General features: G+C 39.3%; 1 non-coding gene across 1 annotated transcript; it reads left to right on the plus strand.

Annotated features, from left to right (window-relative positions):
- Positions 1-4,977: 4,977 nt before the first annotated feature.
- On the plus strand, positions 4,978-5,119 carry LOC127696896 (small nucleolar RNA SNORA48). Its single transcript, XR_007980344.1, has one exon. It is a non-coding gene; the product is annotated as a small nucleolar RNA SNORA48 (small nucleolar RNA).
- The last annotated feature ends 9,271 nt before the right edge of the window (positions 5,120-14,390 follow it).

Here is a 14,390-nt window from a genome sequence, read left to right on the forward strand (position 1 = left end):
TAAACAGGGAAAACAGAGGAACTGAAGGAAAGCGGAAGTTGAAACCACAATGTCTTCGCTTTCAGTGTCTGATGCTTTTCCCACTGTTTTTTTATATATTCATTTTTGAGCTCTAAATATCAATGACTAATGACTGTTTCTTCGTGTATATGCTTCCTTGCTCTTTTTCTATACATTTTAACATTGAAGCTAGTGATTATTTTAAGACTTTGTATAGGCCAATGAATTTAAGCTTACCCCTGACTAGCTTACAAATAAGTGAGATTCAGACTATGGTTATTTTATTTGGCTTTGAAAACTCCTGGGGGTCACCCCAATCTAATCTTCTAAATGCAAACCTGGCTACCTCCCCAGTGTTGTACCCCAGATACTTGCTGCTTCTCCTGGCCATGTGCTCGTGATTCCCTCCCCTCATGGCGGCTTTCCCATCATACCCTTTTCCTTTGGTCTCTCCTACTCCAACCAAGTCACTCCAAGTGCACCTACCTCTAATCACTCTAGCAATTGGCTGTAGCTGATTTTATTTAACCAATAGTTTTAAATCTAGGGACAAGGTTTGCACAGCAAAAGCTTATAGACACAAGAAGTCACTCATAGGTCCAGACCTACGGGTATGGAATTTAGCATTGCAATACATAGAAATAGACCAAACCTCAATAACTTTGAAACATGTCCTCAAAATAATTTCAAAGGGCATTTTTAATATATCATCTAAATACATTATTGTATAGGTATATCATTTTCTATACATATGCAAAGACACACACAATACAATCAAGCATCTTTAGTATTTGTGTGTGTGTGCATGTGTGTATCTACAATTCTGTGCTTGTGTGTGCATCAACAAACATTCACCATGATGAATATACACCTATATATTCAAACAATAGTACATTGATTGCAGAACGAATTCTTACATACCAGTGTAGATGACCCTGGAAAAAAGTGGAAACCATAACCTATTACACTCAGCTTCTTATAAGTAGAAGAGATGGGTGCAGAATTACTGATGGAATATTGAGCTTAAAGCAATCTTCAGGCAGAAAAACTTGACTGCTCATGAAATAATTTATTATGAAATTTTCTGGATATCTCCTCTTGGCATAGCATATTACCATTCTAAATGGCTTCCCTGAAGTTGGCATTGTATCCAGCATATGACACTGTAATGAAAAGGTTAATCAGAGCTCACCAGGGTTTATGACTGTTGGAGGCTATTAATGATCTAAATGGAGTCCAGGTACTTCAAACCCTCTAGCATATTGACAGAAACCAGTCATTAACTGGGGCCATGCCCTACATCCTCAGGAGTACATAGTAATTTCTACTCTGAACCAATCCTGATATAAAGAGGAATCAGGAAAAGTCAGAGGAGTCTTTTCTCACAGCTGTTTACTGCTGGCTGCTTAAGTCCAATTTAACATTGTAGAAAGTGTTCTGTAATTTGCCCGACAATTTCTATTACAATGCTAAGAGCACTGACTCTAGAGTAAAAAATTGTGTGAAAAAAAATGTAGCTTCTGAAGTTTGAACTTAAGCCCATTATTAATCTCAAGAGACATAGTTTGGTTTCTTTACTCATAAAATGAGGATCAATTAATGCAATTAATCTTCATATTTATAAGCCTCAAATAAGAGGACCTGTTGAAAGGACTGCATGCACTGCATAACACATCAGCAAAGTGAAAATCGACATTATCACTGCTGTGCATGACACAATCATTAGCAAGGAACTCTCCCAGTACAGTGAAAATCAGTGATATTTTTAAAGACTATAAAACCAAAAGAAAAATTACAATTTCAAAATAACAGCATATAAACAAAACACACTTACAAAACAAGGAATGTGTTCCTTGGCAAATTATGTCACTAATCTTTAGAATTCTGAAGTAATCTTAATATCTCTTGTAATAAACTTAATGCTGTTGATCCAACTGCCCTCCAATTTAAATACAGTAACTTTTCTATCAGGGTGAGGGTTATTCCGTGAGTTGTGTGCACCTTTACCACAATAATTGATGACATACATTTTCAAATTAGTGGTCCTTGTGCGAATTACATCATAGCAATTATCAGGCAAACATAATTCTAAAAATATATCACAAAACAACGGCAGCCTCAACTATGGCCTATTTGGTTATGATGTGAAAATGAAGTGCTTTCCACTATATTTCTATAAATATAGATATAACTATATCATACATAGTTATAAGATTCTGGGAGGTGATGGAAACTTTACAATGTGTGGACTGGTTGGAACAAATTAGTCACTACAGACTATTTTTGAAGAGTGCCTTGTCCTTGGTCTCATCCTGTCTCTCTCTGCTCTCTGGTGTCATGAAACATGTACACCTATTGAAATGTTATTTTGTTATTTCTTAGTCCCATAAGAATTGATTGTGACAACTGTGGACTGAGGCATTTGAAACTGAATCAAAAGAGATCCTTCTTCTTGGTTGACTCTTTCAGCATTGGGTCACAGCAATGAACATTAACAAATTCTGTGTGTTTCCTGTCTTGTCTTTAGAATAAAGTCAGTGTACACTCTAGATTGTCATGTATCAAGGCTAGTTGATCCATTGTGAGTCTGCAGATTTTAGGACCAGATCTTGACCACAAAGTGATTCTCCTTTTCCTCATATAAATTCTGATTCAAAATTTGCCACCTCTCCATGCCAAATAGGATGCTTGAATAGTAAAAATAAATAAATAAATAAATAAATAAATAAATAAATAAATAAAAGAAAGACAGAGTAATTCATTCTGCCTGAGGCAGGAAGAAAGGCACAGCAAGGGAGGGCAGAAGGCATGCTTGTATGGGGTAGCAAAAAATAATGAAGATGCATAGATAGGAGAAGGAAAAGTTATAATGTGCAAAAGCTAGCATAAAGTGCCTCATGAAGATATGTAGGATGAAGCAATGAGCTCAAAACTTAGAAAGAGCTGAACAGAGAAAGGACGAGACAGAGAATTAAACAAGTTTTATGTTTTAATTGTGATGGACTTCAAAGTAGGATCTGCCCTAAGAGTAATGATTAATCTGCACATTTTCATGGTGTGATCAACTGAATGTTACCCTCTGCAGATAGTGGAGGCTTAACTACCAAGAACCTTAAGGTGTAAGGGTGTAATTGTGCTTGAGGGTCTGAAAGTGGTAATCATATTAAAATGGGGCCTTGTCTATTCTAACATGTATCAGGACAGAAATTTAGACATAGACATAATCAGCACAGATGATGAAACTTGAAGCCAATCAGGACAAGCCAAGGGTAAGACACCTGTCCTGTGGGGCTCTGGTATTTCAACCTTAACAATCAATTCACCTGATTTCTGATGGATATTTATCTATATAACTGAAGTGCTTAATGAGGGTCTAGAGATATGGATCAGCAATTATAGCACTAATTGAGAACCCTGGCTTAGTTCCCATCACCCACATGATGACTGATATCCGTCTGTAACTCTAGTTCAGGCAACACAACACCACTTCTGGCTTTCATGGGTCCCTGGCACACATATGCTGCATAGTCATACAGGGATGCAAACATTCAAACACAAAAAATAATCAAAATATTTGTTTTAAAAAAATTGATGATGGACACTGTCAGTACTTTGTTTAGTTCAAGATAATTGAAATTCAGCATATTTGATGCAATACTGTACAGAAGAATCTGTCATAGGTACAGACAGACAAGTATTCACATGACATACTTCACTGGGAAACCAGGTAGAAACTGATAATTCAGATCAAGTCAGGTCAAGACTTTATGAGCAGTGTTTAGGAGAACCAAAGAAGTAATAATGAAAAACCTTGTGAAATGTATACATAGACTTAATGAGAAGGTTTATGGGACATATGGGGAGGGGGGATCTGGGAAAGGGAAAATAATTTGGAATGTAAACAAAGAATATAGAAAATAAAAATATTAAAAAAAAGAATGAGAAAAAAAGAAATATTATACATAATCTACTCCATATATTACAAGAACCAAGAATAAATAAATATTAAGTCTAGGGATAATTAACTCTGCACTACAGTGAAGTGATTTTTAAAAGGACCTATGAAGATGTTGCTTTGAATGCTGTTCTTTTCCCTTTTCAACTCATAGAAGCTGGTTGTGCTGACAGACTCCTGTAGTCTCAGCATAAAGCAAGAAGATTACAAGTTATAATTTAGTCAGGGATACAAAGTAAAATGTTGACCACCCCAATCTGCCCAAAAGAGGGAAAGAATCCTTAACAATTTGCATTGATTGCACCAAATATTCTCTCATATATTCTCTTCATTATTGCTATTATAATCCAATTGCACTCTTCTTTCTAACCAAAAGTTAAGCTGCTATTTATAGAATTTCCTTGGGTTCCAATATCCTCTTGAACTGACATCAATGTGCAGAAATGAACACAGAGACACCAGTTATCAGGCTCCTGTCTTTTATTTTGGCAGGTACATTCATCTTCTTCTGAGAAAGTCCATATGAAATAGCACAGGCCTATCAAAGATAATTGAGGAGGTAGGGCCTCTCATTGTTTTCTATTTTATTACAGTAATTATAAGTTCATTTGGTGTGAAGACTTGATATTCTGAGTTTGGAGGGAAAGTATGTGCAATTATTAACATAGACTGTCAATTATTCATGACACTATCATGTGAGAAATGATAATAGCTATCTGTAAGTCTAAAGGAATTGGTGAGAGGTTTCAGTTTTCAAGGAAGAAAAATTAACAATTACTGGCTGCATTTGGCCCTTAATTGCTTGTATTTGCAAAGGAAAAAATAGAATATATATATATGTATATATGTATATATATATATATATGTATATATATATTCCTATAATTGGAAGAAAATCTATGCTAACCAAAGATACTAAACTATCAACACTAGGCAGCCAGAGAAAGTATGGTATTGAAAATCTTTAACAAAACACCATAAACAAAAGAAAAAAAATATGTGTGTGTGTGTGTGTGTGTGTGTGTCCTGGCAATGGACAAAGAGACACCTTGGTGGTCGTGGTGTTCTCATATCAGTCAGAAGCAGAGAGGTGGCAGTCCTTTGTTCATCCTAGTTTGATGCCTGGCTTGGTGGCCAAAGGTGTTTTATGCCTAGGACTTAGAAAAATCAAATCAAATCCAGGATGCCCAGTGTGGACGAATGAAGACAGACCGATAATTGTGGACCACCATGTGACCCACAGAATCGCCATTAAGTACAGGACACAGGTAGGCCATAGATACCTTCTTGCTAACAGTCCACCAACATGAATGGATGATGTCACCCAGTGACCTGCAAGCTATGGTACCGGCCACCACAGAGCATGAGAATGTGGCGGCCAAATGGGAGAGAAAAAGAAGTATTGTAGCTTGACAATTATGAAGAAAGATGAAACTGGAGACTCAGGAGTACAGAAAAATAGTCTGTTGTGTGTAGTCTGGAGCCATGTTGAGCTCCCAACCCAAGCTGCCACTGTAGGCCATGGCTGAGTCTGTGGCTACACTGTGGCCAGTGTCAGTATTGATATTTGTGGGTCATATTACCACCAGAGAACATGGGAATGTCCCTGATCAGGGTTAGCTCCCTGGGACCATCTGGATGTCCAGGGGTTGTGCAGAACTGACCCTGTCCCTCACTGAATGCAGCACTCTGGAGTGCTAACCCTTCTTTCACTACTGGCAGCATTTGGGAGAGCGGTCCCTATGCCTCACCCAGTCAACATGCTGGAGCTAGCCCTGAGAGCACAGGGGCAGGGGGGTCAGAGGGTGAGCTGCCTCAAAGGGTATGAGGGTAAAAGAGCTGACCCCATCACCTGTCCTCCATGGGGTGGCATGTGCACAGAGGTGATGCTTCTCTACTGTTTCCTTGCAATGTCCTGCAGTCAGGAAAGCTGCCCACAACTTGTGAGATATAACCTAGGTGCACAGGTGATGTCCCTCTTGCCCCTAGCCAGCAACAGTAGTCAGGAGACCTGGTCCCCAGGGCATGAGAGCAAGAGAGCTATCCCTGTCCCCTCACTGGCTATCTCACTCAAGAGAGTGGACCCTGGACCTCACCTGGGTAGCCCAGTGAAGCTGGCACTGACGGCAAAAGGTGAGGCAGCTCAAAGGGTATGAGAACAGGAAGGCTGGCCCAGCTCCTCACAGGCTGCTGTACTTCGGAGTGAAGGTCCTGAACCTTGACTTAGCAACACAGTAGAGCTGCTGCTGACGGAGTGTGTACAGATGAGCAGGCTACTAGGGAATGAGAGCAGGAGAACTGACCCTGCCTCCCGCTGATGGAGACATTGGGTAGCCTAGCATGAGCAGAGCTGGAGATCCCATCCCGGTGGTGCTGACCATCTCTGCTATCACTCAGGTTCAGACCCAGGGCTTTGATATGACCCACAACCAAATCTATATCATCTGTGAATGTATGGGATATATGAAAGGGCCACTCCTGTTGATCCAAAGCTAAAGGATCTTCATGGCACAGGGCAACAAATGGATAACTGGGAGAAATCCCCGGGAGGGTCCAATATTGATGGTATCACAGAAGACAAATCTTGAACCATTCCAATGAATATTTGCAAAGAAGTGTATCTGGACAAAGGGATATACTGTGACACACTGTGACATACTACAGCTTCCACAATAAGATGGTTTGTTGTTGTTGTTTGTTTATGTGTGCTTTTTAAACTGAGGTGGGGTTACAAGAGGAAAGGGAAGATATGAGGGGACAGGGAAATGAGCAGGGTGCATGATGTGAAACTCACAAAGAATCAATACAAAAGTTTGTTTAAAAGACAAATATAAATGACTGTGGCTAATACAACTCATAAATGAAATTATGAAATGCTCATAAAGAAAATCATAGTTACACGGGCTCTAGGAAAAACAAGCATGAACTTTGAAGAACAAATTAGGACAGAAGAGTGCATTGCTTCAGGATAAAGCTACCCCTCCCCTTGTTAGAAAGCACAGAATGCTGACTAACTCACAGTTGGAGCTGAAAATCTGATTTGTCTTCCCTGAGAGCCTGGGCAAGGTGAGGCCATGGATCCAGTTGGACCACTCAGGACCCATTAAAAACAAGTGAAAAGAAAAGAGTCCAGTGAAAGTCTCCACAGAATATAAAAAGCAAAAATGGAGCATCAGGCAACGACTCTAGCCTGAAGCCTGCCTAGAAAGCTGTCAAATCACAAATAGAGAGCAGTAAGAAGATCCACAGAGAGATAAATAAATGGTAAAAAATGCTTGAAAAAATTACTTCTGAGATGACTTTACAAATTCATAATTTTTCTAAGAGCTCCTACTTATTATGTGCTTTTGTTTTAGCAATGGTTGATGTGACATACCAGCTGTCACGTACAACACCCAGTGAGACTCCGGGAAGGCTGAAGCAGCCACCAATGTATTATTAATCAATCCTGTCATTATTTCTCTTACACTGGGATGTAAATATATTAAAAAGGAAAGTGAGGGTATAGCATGATAAAAAGTAGGATAGCTAATGTGTATGTGTGAGTGTGTGTGAGTGTAGGGGGTGTGTGGGTGGGTGTGTGGGTGTGTCCTACAAAGTGCTGGGTTACCTCATAAATAATAAATAAATAAACAATGAGACAATAAAAACCAACCTACAAACACAACAAAAGAGAAGCCCAAAAACAAAATGATAGAGCCAGTTTTATTGGCCAACTCTTAGAAGTTGTTGGGAGTGCCTAGGAATGTTGGTGATATGCCCAATGAGCCCCACTTGGGAAACTTATTTTCCATCTCCCAGTGGGTATCAATTGCAAATAGTTTCTAAGTTAGGGTTGGGATTTTTTTTTCTCTCCACAAACTTGTTACCCTTGTGACATACACATCCCCACATACAACATAGCCTACATGCATAATAAATAATATCATTGTTTTCTTCTTTTCTGTTATTGGATGTTTTCTGTATTTACATTTAAAATGTTACCCACTTTTCCAGTTTCCCCTCCAGAAACCCCTTGTCCCATTCACCTTCCCCCTGCTTCTATGAGGGTGCTCCCCCACCCACGCACTCCTGCCTCCCTGCCCTGGCATTCCCCTACACCGAGGCATCAAGCCTTCACAGGATCAAGGGCCTTTCCTTTCTTTGACACCCAAAAGGGCATCCTTTGCTACATCTGTAGCTGGAGTTATGGGTCCCCCCCATGTGTACTCTTTGGTTGATGGTTTAGTTCCTGGGAGCTCTGGGGTTTCTCGTAGATTGATATTATTATTCTTCCTATGGGATGGCAAACATCTTCAGCTCCTTCAGTCCTCCATTGGTAACCCTGTGCTCAGTCCAATGGCTGGCTGCAAGCATCCACCTCTGTATGTGTCAGGTTCTGGCAGAGCCTCTCAGGAGACAACTATATCAGGCGCCTGCTGGCACCCTCAATAGTATCTGGGTTTGGTGTCTGTATATTGGATGGATCCCAAGGTGGGGCATTCTCTGGATGGCCTTTCCTTCTGTCTCTGCTCCACACTTTGTCTCTGTATTTCCTCCCATGAGTATTGTGTTCCCACTTATAAGAAGGACTGAAGCATCCACACTCTGGTCTTCCTACTTCTTGAACTTCATGTGGTCTTCAGTTGGTCATTCCAGGCTTTGGGACTAATAACCACTTATGTGTGAGTACATACCACGTGTGTTCTTTTGTGACTGGGTTACCTCACTCAGGATGATATTTTTTTAGTTCTATCCATTTGCCTAAGAATTTCAAGAAGTCACAGAATTTTTAATAGTTGAGTAGTAGTAGTTCATTGAGTAAATGTACATTTTCTGTATCCATTCCTCTGTTGAAGGACATCTGGGTTCTTTCCAGCTTCTGGCTGTTATAAATAAGGCTGCTATGAACACATTGGAGCATGCGTCCTTGTTATATGTTGGAGCATCTTTTGGGTGTATGCCCAGGAGTGGTATAGCTGGGCCAGGGACTTTGTGTCCATTTCTCCTTCTCCATGTTGGAAGCTCTTAAACATGCCCACATCCTCTCTTAAGTATACTAGTCCTGTTGTGACTGTGCATCCATCATCTCTTGTTGTTGCAGCCTGTCAACCTCTTTCACATAATTCTCTGATCCTTGAGTGGAGTGATTTGAAGACATCTCATTTAGAAGGGAATGCTTCCAAGACTTTCACTGACTGCACATTCTCTAGTTGTAGATCTCTGTACCTACTGCAAGAAGAAACTTCTGATAACAGCTGAATGATGCTCTGATCTACTGATGTAGCACTGGATCATTAGGAGTCATTTTAATGATATGTTCCTTCAGCAGAATAATACCATTACCTCAAGACTTATTTGACCTTAGGCTCTTGGTCATGGTCTTGGTCTTAACTGTCTTTAGTCACGATAAGCATGGAGTGATATGTAAATGCAATTTAAATGAAAAAGTGGTCGTTTACTCCCCCATCATTTGCCCTGGTATACCTTAAATGTAGGTCACTGGTTTACATCACATGGTTCATATTTGATACTGATAATTGTCTCTCTTCTTTGGTAGTATGTAAAAGTACCTCTTAGTTCCACAAATGTTAGTCAGTAGGAGTGACTGAACCACAACTTGATTTCTTCATGGCCAGTGACATAAGGAAGCTCTTATATTCAGCAATAAGATGCTATCATCAAATTATGGAGAATAATAAAGAGCCTTGGCAATAGCCTGTGATGTCTGGCTTGTCTTTTGGCCTCCATGTGGCAAATGATTCAACAGGATGTAATCCATTCCCATCAATGGAGGTCTTAATGGTGGCACATGATGTCTAGTTGGGACACTGTCTTCTCTATTAGATGCTGGTTCCCTTTAGGTTCCTTTCATATATGCATATATTTGAACAAACTCTTAGAGTAGAAGAATTCCATATGTTTTTTTTTAAGATCTTTAGTATTAGAAGTCCCTTCCTATATTCTCTCCTTTACCCTTCCCTCCCATCCCCTTCCATTTAATCCTTATTCTGATTTCCCTTTTATTTCTTTACAACACTATATCCCTTTTTCCTTTCATTGGAAGACTCCTTCTGGTCACTGTTTTTGTTTTGGTACACTTTCCCTTAATTTAAGTATTCTTTTCTTCCTCCCTTCCTTTATTAGCTCCTTCCTCACAAAGTTCCAGAGAGCAGTTAACTGCCCTGTGGAAGGAAATACAATCCAAAATAAACAAATAAACAGTGGTAGGTGCATATAAAGATATGGATATATATTTAGATAGATGTGAAGGTGTTAATGAGAGTGAAAAACGTTTGTCGGAAGCAAGGTTTCAATTAAAGACTAAGCATGCTGTACACTCTGATCGAGAAGAATTACCAGTTGGGCTCTAGCTATTATGTTCACAAATACATAAGAATAGCCTGGTATTATGTGCATAGCTTAAAACAAAATGGATAATGCATACACACACCCACATTTTCTCTTGATACTTTATTCAAAGGAGAATCAAGGGGGAAGTATTTGCTCCCTTTTAAAATGACTCTATTGAAGATGCATAGAGGAAATGTAACACAAATATTCCATGAAACAGTACATATTTGTACATGAAGCAGCCCATAAAAAAGAAGAGAAAGTGAAATATTGGTGGAAAAGTAAGGCACTAAATGAAGAGGAGGTTTAAAATAAAGCAAAATAAAAAGAAGCAACAATGCAGTTTTCTTTGCTAAACTCTGAAAGCTTAGAATACAAAATCAAAAGATCTGCTTAAATCGGGTAGGAGGTACAGGCTGAAATGATGAGTGTATTTGAAAATTGCTTTCCCAGAGGTTCAATCCTTTCATGGCCCTCATTTACTATGCCCTTAAAATCAGGTGACCTTTCTTCCCTGTCCCGAGAGAGAAAACACATTCTGTGAAGAAGAATGCCAAGCCCAGGGACAACACACAGGTGGCTACATACTAAGAGAAGTAAGGAAAATCTCTATATACAGAGGTTCTTTTAAATTCTCAATTTTGTTGAGCTTGTCTGAAGTCCAACTAGACAATTGGTGACACCAAGGAATGTGTGCCACTACTGCATCTGCCCAGATAAATGCAGTCCTCCTCTCCCACCTTGCAACAGATGGGGATCATTATGGAAAACTCTGTGGCAGTGGGCTGTGGGAAGTATCCTGGTTCACTATTGAGCTAAATCTAGAAACCCCGGTGACCCTGAAGGGACGGTAGGCATTTTGCCTGTTCCTGTGCATCAGGCTCCTGCAAAATAGCTGCAGCTTCCCACAGCCCTCCACCCCCGGTAGAGAGGGAACCCTCAGTCACATAGGAGCAGCACCCCAAGCCCTCCCACATGTAGATAGGTATCCTCAAGCTCTCAGACAAAGCCAATAGGAAGTGCCTGCTGTCAGACCCTGACCTACCTGGAAACTGTATGTAAGAAACCTATCCAGAAGGAATAAATGTGTGTGTGAGAATGACTCCATCATCTGAGAGCTTCTGTCCTAAGAGCTGTAACACTGCCTCTTGGGGAATAGAGCTGCTCTCCCTTTCAGCCTTGCTTAATAAGGGCACACCTGTCCCAGATTATATAATAATCTCAAGCAAGCCATTTCAGGATGATCACCTGCTAGTTATTAGCTTGTCCCATTATGGGTCCTGACATCTCCCCTTTACCTGAACCCTCGCACCTGGCAAGGCAAGAGATCTCCATGGAAAGTCTCTGGGACACAGGCCCACATCTGGCCACCATGTGGGGCTCAAACAGAGAAAGGACTGCACTAACAGATACCACTAGAAGGTGAGTCCCCCAAAACAGTCAATCAAATTTAAGAGTTGTATTTTCAGTGGGGGGGCTAGAAAAGGGGAAATCATTTGAAATGTAAATAAATTATATCGAATAATAAAAAAAAAGAGTTGTATTTTCAATAGACTCTTAGTAATTTCATATATGAAATAAGGAATCATGATATGGAATACTCCCTGTGGTTCATTGGTTCTCAGGATATTTCTGAGTTTGGAATTTTTGATTTATGAATGTTCAACCAGTAATGACACGCATCATTTCACTTTGGGTATTAAATTCTAATTGTTTAATTGATATATGAGTAATTTTCAGGTGCATTGGAAAACAAAACATTTCATCTTTCATCTAATGGTCTCAGAATAGACTTTGTTAGGAAAATCACCTTTTCCTGTGTATTACTGTTTTTTTTTTTATTACAACTATTTACTCTTAATTTTTAAGATAGGATCTCTCTACATAGACCTGGGTGTACTGAAACTTACTATGTAGAGCAAGTTGGCCTCAAACTCATAAAAATGTACCTGCACCGCCTCTCCAGTGCTAAGAATAAAGATGTATGTCACCACACATATCTCATTCTTCTTTGTGTTTTTTGATATTATAATAAAATTACATAATTTCCCCCTTCTCTCTCCTCCCTCCAAACTCATATACATAGTGGGTTTTGTTCCTTTAATACACTACTTCCTGCTCATTTTTAAGTTCATGGCATATTTTTCATCATTTGTTGTTAAATATAAATCTAAACATTGTGTATGCCTATTGTATATAAATAACAACTCTAAGCCTAACCCTAACCCTAACCCTAACCCTAACCCCAGTGATGTATTCTTCACTGGATAAGACCTTGCCTCTCACTCTAAGCATAGTGTGCTCGAGGCCTTGTGGGCTTCTCCTATCCATATTAGCATGTCTGTTGATGTCATTTTGATTCAGCTTGTGTTTAAGCAGTCATTTTGTTGGGACCAAATGTGTGGAGCTTCTGAAATTTCTAGAAGCTATAGTCTCACAGTAAACTCCTGGTTCCTTTGCCTCTTAGAATCATTTTTGCCCCTCATCTACAATATTTCTGAGCCTTAGTTGCAGAAGTAGTTCTGTAGCTGCATCAGTATGTCTAAGCTCTATAACTCTTAAATTCAATTGATCATGGTTTTCTATAATAATCCCCATGTGTTGCAAGGAGAAATGTCCTTGGTGGGAGAGTAAGGACTGCACTTCTCTGTGTGGATGCAGTAGTGGCACGAATTCCTGGGTGTCACCAACAACTGTCTACTTGGACTTCAGACAAGCTCAACAAGAGGTAAATAACCCCGGGTATTGGAAATGCAACTAACAATCCAGAGTCCATGAAGTTCAGGATCTTAGATGAAAACCAGTAGCTGTAGTCACCTTATTAAACTACTATAATTGCTAACATTGTTCTAAATATTTGTCTTGTGTATTATTAAAGAAATTTTTAGCACAAACGTAAGATGTATGTGGAGATTAATGGAACTATTAAGAGTATTCTGTTCAGTTATTTGCAATTAGGGAATTTATTTCTAACTAGGCAGTATATTTTTAATTACTCATGCATTGAAGACTCTTACTTGATACTTTGCATAAATGGTTAGGGCTCTCTGGCAAGCAATTTGTGACTTCACTCCCAAATGACTCTATGATAGATTTGCTTTGCCTTCTCAGAAGCCTGTCGCTATGTGGGTCACCATGGCTTCTCTCTACACGTGTCCTTCTCGACCATCTGCTCAGAGAGTGGCCCACACAAGCCTTGCTCAGTTGGAAACATTAATGTTGGCTGCAGCTGCTCTGGTCACACAGACCAAGAGAAACCACTCAAGTGCCCAAGCAATTTATTTTTATCCAGTTGCTCCTCTTTCTCCATTTCTTTGTATCATGTTCCCATGAATATGCTAGCATTCCATCTTCAGTATAATTCAAAAACATCCAATGGAGCATTATTATTATTAATAATATTATTATCAAATACATTCATTCATTTATTTATTTAGAAATTGTTTTCCAATGTCTACCTCTGTGTTCTAACTTTTATCTCCATGACCTTTTAGCTAATGTAAATACATGTTTTTTACATTAAAAAAATTTTAAATATATAGAAAAACCAAAGTGTTATCCACTGATGAGACTGCACAAAGTACATTCTAAAGCCAACTTTAAGGATTTTAGGATGCCTAGCAATGATACAGTCTAATTTGCTAAAATGTATAACTAAAGTCAAAGTTAACTTTAGGCAATGCCAGGAAAATGTCTATGTTTATCTTTCACATGAATTAAGACATGAAGTACTTCCCCTACAGGCAGATAAGTCTTAACTCAAATGTCTTTCAGGTGCACTTTTAAAGCCTTAACTCTGGGTTTTTAAAACCTCAAATCCCTGATAGAGAATTTTTCCTTCTCTTGGAATAAGCTTTTTCTCATAATTTTTGTGATCTTGGCAAAAAATGATTTTTTAAAAAGTCCCCTGAAGAAAACTAAGACTCCTATGTTATTCTAATGAAGCTCCCCTCACATCAGAACACACTCTTGAAAGAAAAGGAAAGAAGGGCAGTTTCACCATCCGACAGGAAGATGGGAAGACCTACTGAACCTCCCTGGAGGTCTAGTGGGTCTAATGGTTAGGATCTCTCTCTCTCTCTCTCTCTCTCTCTCTCTCTCT

Source organism: Apodemus sylvaticus, chromosome 11 (assembly GCF_947179515.1).
Source record: "Apodemus sylvaticus chromosome 11, mApoSyl1.1, whole genome shotgun sequence".
NCBI classification, from domain to species: domain Eukaryota; kingdom Metazoa; phylum Chordata; class Mammalia; order Rodentia; family Muridae; genus Apodemus; species Apodemus sylvaticus.